This window comes from Ciconia boyciana, chromosome 20, assembly GCF_034638445.1.
Source record: "Ciconia boyciana chromosome 20, ASM3463844v1, whole genome shotgun sequence".
NCBI classification, from domain to species: Eukaryota; Metazoa; Chordata; class Aves; order Ciconiiformes; family Ciconiidae; genus Ciconia; species Ciconia boyciana.
In genome coordinates, this window is record NC_132953.1 from 416,322 (window position 1) to 428,583 (window position 12,262).

Consider the following 12,262-nt stretch of genomic DNA (forward strand, 5'->3'; position numbering starts at 1 on the left):
GTTGGAGGGAGGAGGAGGAGGAGGAAGGGGAGGAAGGGAGGCTGCTGTGCTGCCCGGCCTCATCCCAAATAACGCGTCACCCCCCGGGGCTGCTGCCGTCACCCCGCACCCAGCCGAAGTCCCACCTTTGCCCCCCCCACCCCCCCAGTGAACCCCAAAAGGCAGCTTCACCCCCCCATCCCACGGGGAAAACGCGGCTGCGCCCCCGCAGCCTCGCACCCACGCACCCCGACACCGCTGGCAGGGGTGGGTGCCGCTTTTGGGGGTGCTGGGACCCCCAGCGGCCTTGATCTGGGGGTGGGGGGGACACAAGTGGGGACGTCTGCCCGCTTGCAAGATGCCTCCTGAATTCATAATTAGCAATTAGCCGCTTAATTAACGCGCTGGGGCTGGTGTGTGAAGCAATGCGCCTCCGCCGGCGAGCCCCCCGCTATCCCCCCCGCATCTGGGGTGCCATGGGCAGGGCGAGCGGGAGAAGGGGCCCACATCTGGATGGCGAGGCGGGCCCGCGCGCCTTTGCGCACCTGGGGGGGGACATCTGCGTGCACATCTGGGCTGCGATGGGCAGCGTCAGCGGGAGAAGGGGCCCACATCTGGATGGCGAGGCGGGCCCGCGCGCCTTTGCACATCTGGAGGGGGTGCAAACACGCCCCAAAGGGGGGGGTCGCAACTGGAGGGCTCCTGGGGCACAGCTGGAAGGGGTTGTGCACATCTGGGGCACCAAGGGCCTCCGGGGTGTTCACATCTGGGAGGGCTGGGTGGTCTGGGGAATACGTGCGCATTCAGGCGAACATCTGGAGGGCTCAGGGCACAGCTGGAGGGGTCCCCGGGGTCACAGCTGGGCACACACCTGAAGGCACAGGGATGCCGAAGCACATCTGGAGAGCCGGGCGGTTTGCGGTTGTGCACATCTGGAGGCGCGAGTAAGAGGTAGGCGAGCGCAGATCCGGGCGCACATCTGGAGAGCTCGCATGAGCTCGCTCCCCCCTCACCTAGGGCTGCGCTGGGGCTACAGACGGGCGCACATCTGGACCCCTGCGCACATCTGGGACCGCTCAGCCTCGGCAGCGTCCTCCGGGTTCTCCGTATCCCACCGAATCTGCCGGAAAAAAAGGGGGGGGGGGGAAGGAGAAAGAAATTATCCGTAGAATAAGAAGTTTATCCGTTATCCAAATAATTCTGCAGGATGGGAATTGAAGGTGAAGCTGGGATATTAAATGCTGTGGTATTCTCAGCCCCCACCCCCCCACCCCACCCCACTTTTGGGTGTCCCCAAAAAGCCGAGCCGTGGGGATGGGGCATCTCCGACGCGGGAATAAGGGATGGCAAGGGATGGTAATCCCCGGTGAGCTTTTGGGGCTCTTTTCCTGGAGTGCTTTGAAGAGAGGTGAGTTTTTAATGGGAATCCCGGAGTTTTTTGGGAGCCCCAGGGATTAAAGCACCTCTGTATTAATCCCTCTGCGAGGCCTGAGGCTGCGGCGATGGGCTCCCGGGGCTGGCACACGCGCGCATCCGTCACCGATACCTCCTCCGAGACGGCTTGGGATGGGGAAAGGAGACAAAGGAGCCGCCTCATCCCGACGGATAATCCCCCCCCCCCCCCAGATTCATCCCTGTTAATCAGCTGGGCAAACAGCGAGCGCGGGGACATCGCCTCCTTGTTAGCAGATTTATTAGCGCTGCCGGGGCGTTTAATTGCCCTTTTATTCGGCGATTAGCGGCTGTTTGCGCAGGCTTTGCCCAAACCTCTCCCTGACGCGGCCCAAAATCACCCCCCCAAATTTTTTGGCCCGGTGAGAGGCTTCCCCCACACACACACTTCGTTATCCTCGTTATTCCTCCTTATTTTTGCCACCTCCTTATTCCTCCTCGTTTTCCCCAGCCCTCCGCGGCATCGCCGGGCAGAATCGGAGTGGGGAAACTGAGGCACGAAGGGCCTCACAGTTAATGACGAGCGACAAGGTATTTGTATGGGCAAATGAGGGGCCGCCCCCCCCCGCGCCGATGCCGGGGGGCTAAATCCCTCGCAGCCCCGTTATTAACATACCCCCCGGGAGCCCCCCACCCCGAGCCGGGCGCTTTGCCGGAAAATGCGGCTTTTTGAATATTTATAGAGGTTGTGGCGAGGCACATGGGGAGGGGAGGGGGGAGAAAGGGGGAGGGAGGGGGAGAGGGAGGTGCCTGGGCGGGGCACTCTGGAGAGGAGCAATGCTGGGGTGCGGGAGGGGATGGCACTGGGGTGATATAGGGGATGATACTGGGATGTTTTTGGGGAGCATACTGGGATGCTGTAGGGGATGACACTGGGATGGTGAAGGGAATGACACTGGGATGGTGAAGGGAATGATACTGGGATGGTGAAGGGGATGATACTGGGATGGTGTAGGGATGACTGGGATGGTGAAGGGATGACACTGGGATGGTGAAGGGAATGATACTGGGATGGTGTAGGGATGACTGGGATGGTGAAGGGATGACACTGGGATGGTGTAGGGATGACACTGGGATGTTGTAGGGAATGATACTGGGATGGTGAAGGGGATGATACTGGGATGGTGAAGGGAATGATACTGGGATGGTGTAGGGATGACTGGGATGGTGAAGGGATGACACTGGGATGGTGTAGGGATGACACTGGGATGTTGTAGGGAATGAGACTGGGATGGTGAAGGGGATGATACTGGGATGGTGAAGGGAATGATACTGGGATGGTGTAGGGATGACACTGGGATGTTGTAGGGAATGATACTGGGATGGTGAAGGGAATGATACTGGGATGGTGTAGGGATGACACTGGGATGTTGTAGGGAATGATACTGGGATGGTGAAGGGGATGATACTGGGATGGTGTAGGGATGACACTGGGATGTTGTAGGGAATGATACTGGGATGGTGAAGGGGATGATACTGGGATGGTGTAGGGATGACACTGGGATGTTGTAGGGAATGATACTGGGATGGTGAAGGAAATGACACTGGGATGGTGAAGGGAATGATACTGGGATGGTGTAGGGATGACACTGGGATGGTGAAGGGGATGATACTGGGATGGTGAAGGGATGACTGGGATGGTGAAGGAAATGACACTGGGATGTTGTAGGGAATGATACTGGGATGGTGAAGGGGATGATACTGGGATGGTGTAGGGATGACACTGGGATGTTGTAGGGAATGATACTGGGATGGTGTAGGGATGACACTGGGATGGTGAAGGAAATGACACTGGGATGTTGTAGGGAATGATACTGGGATGGTGAAGGGGATGATACTGGGATGGTGTAGGGATGACACTGGGATGTTGTAGGGAATGATACTGGGATGGTGAAGGGGATGATACTGGGATGGTGTAGGGATGACTGGGATGGTGAAGGGAATGACACTGGGATGGTGAAGGGAATGATACTGGGATGGTGTAGGGATGACACTGGGATGGTGAAGGGAATGATACTGGGATGCTTTGGGGATGATACTGGGATGCTGTAGGGAATTATACTGGGAGCTGTGGGGAATGATACTGGGATGGTGAAGGGAATAACACTGGGATGGTGAAGGAAATGACACTGGGATGGTGAAGGGAATGATACTGGGATGGTGTAGGGATGACACTGGGATGGTGAAGGGAATGATACTGGGATGGTGTAGGGATGACACTGGGATGGTGAAGGGGATGATACTGGGATGGTGAAGGGATGACTGGGATGGTGAAGGAAATGACACTGGGATGTTGTAGGGAATGATACTGGGATGGTGAAGGGGATGATACTGGGATGGTGTAGGGATGACACTGGGATGTTGTAGGGAATGATACTGGGATGGTGTAGGGATGACACTGGGATGGTGAAGGAAATGACACTGGGATGTTGTAGGGAATGATACTGGGATGGTGAAGGGGATGATACTGGGATGGTGTAGGGATGACACTGGGATGTTGTAGGGAATGATACTGGGATGGTGAAGGGGATGATACTGGGATGGTGTAGGGATGACTGGGATGGTGAAGGGAATGACACTGGGATGGTGAAGGGAATGATACTGGGATGGTGTAGGGATGACACTGGGATGGTGAAGGGAATGATACTGGGATGCTTTGGGGGATGATACTGGGATGCTGTAGGGAATTATACTGGGAGCTGTGGGGAATGATACTGGGATGGTGAAGGGAATAACACTGGGATGGTGAAGGGAATGATACTGGGATGCTGTACGGGATGATACTGGGATGGTGAAGGGAATGATACTGGGATGGTGAAGGGGATGATACTGGGATGCTGTACGGGATGATACTGGGATGGTGAAGGGAATGATACTGGGATGGTGAAGGGGATGATGCCAGGATGTTTCAGGGGGGAGTACTGGGATGCTGTGGGGATGAGGCTGGCATGCGCTAAGGAATGATGCGGGGATGTTTTCTGAGAGCGTACTGGGATGCTGTAGGGGATGTCACTGGGATGCTGTAGGGGATGTCACTGGGAAGCTCTAGGAGGTGTCACTGGGAAGCTCTAGGAGAGGTCACTGGGAAGCCATAGGAGATGTCACTGGGATGCTGTAGGGGATGATACTGGGATGCTGTAGGAGATGTCACTGGGAAGCTCTAGGAGAGGTCACTGGGAAGCCGTAGGGGATGTCACTGGGATGCTGTAGGGGATGTCACTGGGAAGCTCTAGGAGAGGTCACTGGGATGCTGTAGGGGATGTCGCTGGGAAGCCATAGGAGATGTCACTGGGAAGCCATAGGAGATGTCACTGGGATGCTGTAGGGGATGATACTGGGATGCTGTAGGAGATGTCACTGGGAAGCTCTAGGAGAGGTCACTGGGAAGCCATAGGAGATGTCACTGGGATGCTGTAGGGGATGTCACTGGGAAGCTCTAGGAGAGGTCACTGGGAAGCCGTAGGAGAGGTCACTGGGATGCTGTAGGGGACAGTGCTGGGCTGCTTTAGGACAGCTATACCAGCACGCTTTAGGGGACAATGCTGGGATGCAGGGGGGATGCCAGGATGCGTTAGCGGATGACAGCGAGACGCTGCAGGGGAGGACACTGGGGTGTTTTAGGTGAACGTACTGGGAAACTTCAGGGGATGACGGCGGGATGCTCTAGGGCCTGATACTGGGGTGCTGTAGGGGATGATACTGGGATGCTTTAGTGGATGATACTGGGATGCTGTAGGGGATGATACTGGGATGCTGTAGGGGATGATACTGGGATGCTTTAGGGGATGATGCCAAAATGCTTTAGTGGATGATACTGGGATGCTGTAGGGGATGATACTGGGATGCTCTAGGGGATGACACTGGGATGCTGTAGGGGATGATACTGGGATGCTGTAGGGGATGATGCCAAAATGCTTTAGTGGATGATACTGGGATGCTGTAGGGGATGACACTGGGATGCTGTAGGGGATGATACTGGGATGCTTTAGGGGATGATGCCAAAATGCTTTAGTGGATGATACTGGGATGCTGTAGGGGATGACACTGGGATGCTTTAGTGGATGACACTGGGATGCTTTAGTGGATGATACTGGGATGCTGTAGGGGATGACACTGGGATGGTGAAGGGAATGACACTGGGATGGTGAAGGGAATGATACTGGGATGGTGAAGGGGATGATACTGGGATGGTGTAGGGATGACTGGGATGGTGAAGGGATGACACTGGGATGGTGAAGGGAATGATACTGGGATGGTGTAGGGATGACTGGGATGGTGAAGGGATGACACTGGGATGGTGTAGGGATGACACTGGGATGTTGTAGGGAATGATACTGGGATGGTGAAGGGGATGATACTGGGATGGTGAAGGGAATGATACTGGGATGGTGTAGGGATGACTGGGATGGTGAAGGGATGACACTGGGATGGTGTAGGGATGACACTGGGATGTTGTAGGGAATGAGACTGGGATGGTGAAGGGGATGATACTGGGATGGTGAAGGGAATGATACTGGGATGGTGTAGGGATGACACTGGGATGTTGTAGGGAATGATACTGGGATGGTGAAGGGAATGATACTGGGATGGTGTAGGGATGACACTGGGATGTTGTAGGAATGATACTGGGATGGTGAAGGGGATGATACTGGGATGGTGTAGGGATGACACTGGGATGTTGTAGGGAATGATACTGGGATGGTGAAGGGGATGATACTGGGATGGTGTAGGGATGACACTGGGATGTTGTAGGGAATGATACTGGGATGGTGAAGGAAATGACACTGGGATGGTGAAGGGAATGATACTGGGATGGTGTAGGGATGACACTGGGATGGTGAAGGGATGATACTGGGATGGTGAAGGGATGACTGGGATGGTGAAGGAAATGACACTGGGATGTTGTAGGGAATGATACTGGGATGGTGAAGGGGATGATACTGGGATGGTGTAGGGATGACACTGGGATGTTGTAGGGAATGATACTGGGATGGTGTAGGGATGACACTGGGATGGTGAAGGAAATGACACTGGGATGTTGTAGGGAATGATACTGGGATGGTGAAGGGGATGATACTGGGATGGTGTAGGGATGACACTGGGATGTTGTAGGGAATGATACTGGGATGGTGAAGGGGATGATACTGGGATGGTGTAGGGATGACTGGGATGGTGAAGGGAATGACACTGGGATGGTGAAGGGAATGATACTGGGATGGTGTAGGGATGACACTGGGATGGTGAAGGGAATGATACTGGGATGCTTTGGGGGATGATACTGGGATGCTGTAGGGAATTATACTGGGAGCTGTGGGGAATGATACTGGGATGGTGAAGGGAATAACACTGGGATGGTGAAGGAAATGACACTGGGATGGTGAAGGGAATGATACTGGGATGGTGTAGGGATGACACTGGGATGGTGAAGGGAATGATACTGGGATGGTGTAGGGATGACACTGGGATGGTGAAGGGGATGATACTGGGATGGTGAAGGGATGACTGGGATGGTGAAGGAAATGACACTGGGATGTTGTAGGGAATGATACTGGGATGGTGAAGGGGATGATACTGGGATGGTGTAGGGATGACACTGGGATGTTGTAGGGAATGATACTGGGATGGTGTAGGGATGACACTGGGATGGTGAAGGAAATGACACTGGGATGTTGTAGGGAATGATACTGGGATGGTGAAGGGGATGATACTGGGATGGTGTAGGGATGACACTGGGATGTTGTAGGGAATGATACTGGGATGGTGAAGGGGATGATACTGGGATGGTGTAGGGATGACTGGGATGGTGAAGGGAATGACACTGGGATGGTGAAGGGAATGATACTGGGATGGTGTAGGGATGACACTGGGATGGTGAAGGGAATGATACTGGGATGCTTTGGGGATGATACTGGGATGCTGTAGGGAATTATACTGGGAGCTGTGGGGAATGATACTGGGATGGTGAAGGGAATAACACTGGGATGGTGAAGGGAATGATACTGGGATGCTGTACGGGATGATACTGGGATGGTGAAGGGAATGATACTGGGATGGTGAAGGGGATGATACTGGGATGCTGTACGGGATGATACTGGGATGGTGAAGGGAATGATACTGGGATGGTGAAGGGGATGATGCCAGGATGTTTCAGGGGGGAGTACTGGGATGCTGTGGGGATGAGGCTGGCATGCGCTAAGGAATGATGCGGGGATGTTTTCTGAGAGCGTACTGGGATGCTGTAGGGGATGTCACTGGGATGCTGTAGGGGATGTCACTGGGAAGCTCTAGGAGGTGTCACTGGGAAGCTCTAGGAGAGGTCACTGGGAAGCCATAGGAGATGTCACTGGGATGCTGTAGGGGATGATACTGGGATGCTGTAGGAGATGTCACTGGGAAGCTCTAGGAGAGGTCACTGGGAAGCCGTAGGGGATGTCACTGGGATGCTGTAGGGGATGTCACTGGGAAGCTCTAGGAGAGGTCACTGGGATGCTGTAGGGGATGTCGCTGGGAAGCCATAGGAGATGTCACTGGGAAGCCATAGGAGATGTCACTGGGATGCTGTAGGGGATGATACTGGGATGCTGTAGGAGATGTCACTGGGAAGCTCTAGGAGAGGTCACTGGGAAGCCATAGGAGATGTCACTGGGATGCTGTAGGGGATGTCACTGGGAAGCTCTAGGAGAGGTCACTGGGAAGCCGTAGGAGAGGTCACTGGGATGCTGTAGGGGACAGTGCTGGGCTGCTTTAGGACAGCTATACCAGCACGCTTTAGGGGACAATGCTGGGATGCAGGGGGGATGCCAGGATGCGTTAGCGGATGACAGCGAGACGCTGCAGGGGAGGACACTGGGGTGTTTTAGGTGAACGTACTGGGAAACTTCAGGGGATGACGGCGGGATGCTCTAGGGCCTGATACTGGGGTGCTGTAGGGGATGATACTGGGATGCTGTAGGGGATGACACTGGGATGCTGTAGGGGATGATACTGGGATGCTGTAGGGGATGATACTGGGATGCTTTAGGGGATGATGCCAAAATGCTTTAGTGGATGATACTGGGATGCTCTAGGGGATGACACTGGGATGCTGTAGGGGATGATACTGGGATGCTGTAGGGGATGATGCCAAAATGCTTTAGTGGATGATACTGGGATGCTGTAGGGGATGACACTGGGATGCTGTAGGGGATGACACTGGGATGCTTTAGTGGATGACACTGGGATGCTTTAGTGGATGATACTGGGATGCTGTAGGGGATGACACTGGGATGCTGTAGGGGATGACACTGGGATGCTTTAGTGGATGATACTGGGATGCTGTAGGGGATGATACTGGGATGCTTTAGGGAGCGTGCTGGGACGCCGTAGGGGCTGACACTGGGAAGCTCTAGGGGAGCGCGCTGGCATGCTTTAGGGATGATGCCGAGATGCTTTAGGTGAGCAGATTGAGACGCTTGGGGGGCTGACCCGGGGACGCTCTGCAGGACGGTGTGGGTTTGCCGTGGAGGACGGGTGTCAGGCTGTCCTTCCTCCCCGCCTGGCAGACGCAGGAGGCCGCTGGGTCGAGGTCTCCTCGCGGGGCGTCCCAGCCCGCCTCATTACCGTCGTCTTTGGGAAGCCGGAGCCCATGTGTTCTCAAGACGAGCGACTGGGGGTATATTAACATCCCATTTCCACCTCTTTAATATAGAGTTTGTTGAGATCATTTATCAGCCAAGCCTCCCTTCAGGGCCGGGGGAAGCCGGGCAGAGCTCGGCAGCTGGGTCACGGCGAGAGGCGAGGGATGCTCATCCCCGAAGGAAGCCGACTCCGGGTTTAACAGGTAGTGGCTCATGTGCGAATCGCTAGTTTGGGACCGGCACATCATTGGGAAAGGCTCTATCAAAGCTGGGCTTAATTGGGTGGAAGGCTTGTTTGCATGGCCGCTAATGGGGGATCAGAGGGCCGGGGACCCAGCGCTGACGGCCCTACAAAGGCAGGCAATTACTTGCTTGTCTGCATTATGTATTAACCCATCTGGGGCCGGGATATTGGCTTTGAAAGGCAGACAAAGGCGGAGGCGTGAGGCTATTCCCCACGCCGAATTAGCCCGCCTGCGGCCCCTTTGTGCGGCGGGCAGGGCAGCTGGATGCGGGATGCGGCCCCTGAGGATGCTGATGGGTACCAGGGCGTGGCAGCAGGGCATCCCCGCGTCCCCCCCGATATCGCACCCAGCGTCTTTTCTCGCCTTTCATCCGTCACCGCCGCTTCCTGCCCGTGGCCGCGTCGCGGGATAACAAGAGCTTTGGTTTTAATTAGCCACCGTTGCCGTTAGTAAGTTTATGCTTCCTTTCGGCAGCCTATTTTGGAGACGGGAGGTTCATTTTGAACGGGTCAGTAAATTGCGGTAAACACTAGCCCATATCTACTGGCTTGCCCGCTTGGCTTGTTGGCTAATTGTTAGTTGTCTTTATTGGATTGGAAGGTTGGCTCGAGCGAGGCGGCGGGGCAGCGTTGGGGAGCAGGGGGGTGTTTCCCCACCGCTGCCCCAAGCTGCTTGTCCCGCCGTCCGTGTGTCCCCGGGGAGCTGAGGACGGCCGCAATTCATTGCATGGGTGAGCCCTGACTGAGAATAGCCACAGCTCATTGCGCAGGGCGATCCTGGCTGAGAACAGCCACAACTTATTGCATGGGTGAGACGTGACTGAGAACAGCCCCAATTCGTTGCACAGGGCGATCCTGGATGAGAACAACACAACTCATTGCAGGGGTGAGCCCCACTGAGAACAGCCCCAATTCGTTGCACAGATGCGCCCCGGCTGAGAACGGCAACTCATTGCACGGGTGAGCCCCACTGAGAACAGCCCCAGCTCATTGCACAGGGTGATCCCGGCTGAGAACAGCCCCAACTCATTGCACAGGTGAGCCCCACTGAGAACAGCCCCAACTCATTGCACAGGGTGATCCTGGCTGAGAACAGCCCCAACTCATTGCACGGGTGAGCCCCACTGAGAACAGCCCCAACTCATTGCACAGGGTGATCCTGGCTGAGAACAGCCCCAACTCATTGCACAGGGTGATCCCGGCTGAGAACAGCCCCAACTCATTGCACAGGTGAGCCCCACTGAGAACAGCCACCACTCCTTGCCCGAAGCCCCCCGCTGCGGGGAGGCTGAGAACGGGCACACCTCTCTCCAGGAATGACTCGCGGAGGCGTTCGGCCGATTGGGGAGGGGGGACCCCCCAGCCCCCCCCCCCGCCGCCGTGTCGTTAGCGAGCGGTCAAATGGCCCTAATGGGGACGCGGGGCTGCATCGCAATCAGCTGCTCTAGAGGAATAATGAATTTTTCAATCCCTAATTAACCGTTAACCTCATTTGCATTCCTTCCCGCGAGCCCCTCTAATTGGGGCCTGATTAGCTCCCGGGCAGGGGGGTCCATACGGCACCGCGCCGGTGGGCTCGGGGACGGGGGGAAGGGACTGGTGGCCCCCCCGGGGGCTTGGGGACGCGGGCGCCCGGCCGTGGGGCCACGCTGGTGGGGCTGGCCGCGGGGGTGTCCCCGTGGGCGGCTGGCTTCGGGGACAGCGGCAGCGGGTACGTCCCTTTGGGGACACAGCAGCATCCCTTGGGGACACAGCAGCGGTGGGGACGTCCCTCTGGGGACACATGGCGAGGCTGGCGGTGGGTGCAGCCCTCTGGGGACACGACGTAGGGCTGGCCGTGGGGACATTGCTATGGGGACACTCCACAGGGGTGGAAGTGGGGACATCGCTATGGGGACACGCTGCAGGGGTGGCAGTGGGTGCATCCTTCCGGGGTCACGGTGACAATAAGTAAATCCCTTTGGGGACACTCCAGCAGCAGGGACATCGCTTTGGGGACACTCCAGAAGCAGGGACATCCCTTTGGGGACATGCTGCAGGACTGGCGGCGGGGACATCACTTTGGGGACACACCAGCAGTGGGGACATCCCTTGAGGGACACGCCACAGAGCTGGCAGCAGGTGCATCCCTTTGGGGACACGGTGGCAGCAGGGACATCCCTTTGGGGACATGCTGCAGTGGTGGCATTGGGTACATTCCTTTGGGGACACATCAGCAGCGGGTACCTCCCTTTGGGGACATGCCACAAGGGTGGCAGTGGGTGCATCCCTTGGGGGACATGGTGGCAGCAGGTACATCCCCTTGGGGATGTGGTGGCAGCAGGGACATCCCTTTGGGGACACGCTGAAGGGCTGGCAAGGGGTGAATCCCTTTGGGGACACACCAACAGCGAGTACATCCCTTTGGGGACACGCCGCAGCGCTGGCAGTGGGTACATGCCTTTGGGGACACGCTGCAGAGCTGGCCTTGGGGACATCCCTTTGAGGACACACCAGCAGAGGGTACATCCCTTTGGGGACAAGCTGGCATTGGGGACACCCCTTTGGGGACACAGGGAAGAGCTGGCATTGGGGACATCCCTTTGGGGACACACCAGCAGGGGGTACATCCCTTTGGGGTCATGCTGCAGAGGGTACATCCCTTTGGGGACACGCTGCAGGGCTGGCATTGGGGACATCCCTTTGGGGACACAGGGAAGAGCTGGCATTGGGAACATCCCTTTGGGGACACACCAGCAGAGGGTACATCCCTTTGGGGACAAGCTGGCATTGGGGACACCCTTTTGGGGACACAGGGAAGAGCTGGCATTGGGGACACCCCTTTGGGGACACAGTGAAGAGCTGGCATTGGGGACATCCCTTTGGGGACACACCAGCAGAGGGTACATCCCTTTGGGGACACGCTGCAGGGCTGGCATTGGGGACATCCCTTTGGGGACAGACCAGCAGCAGGTACATCCCTTTGGGGACA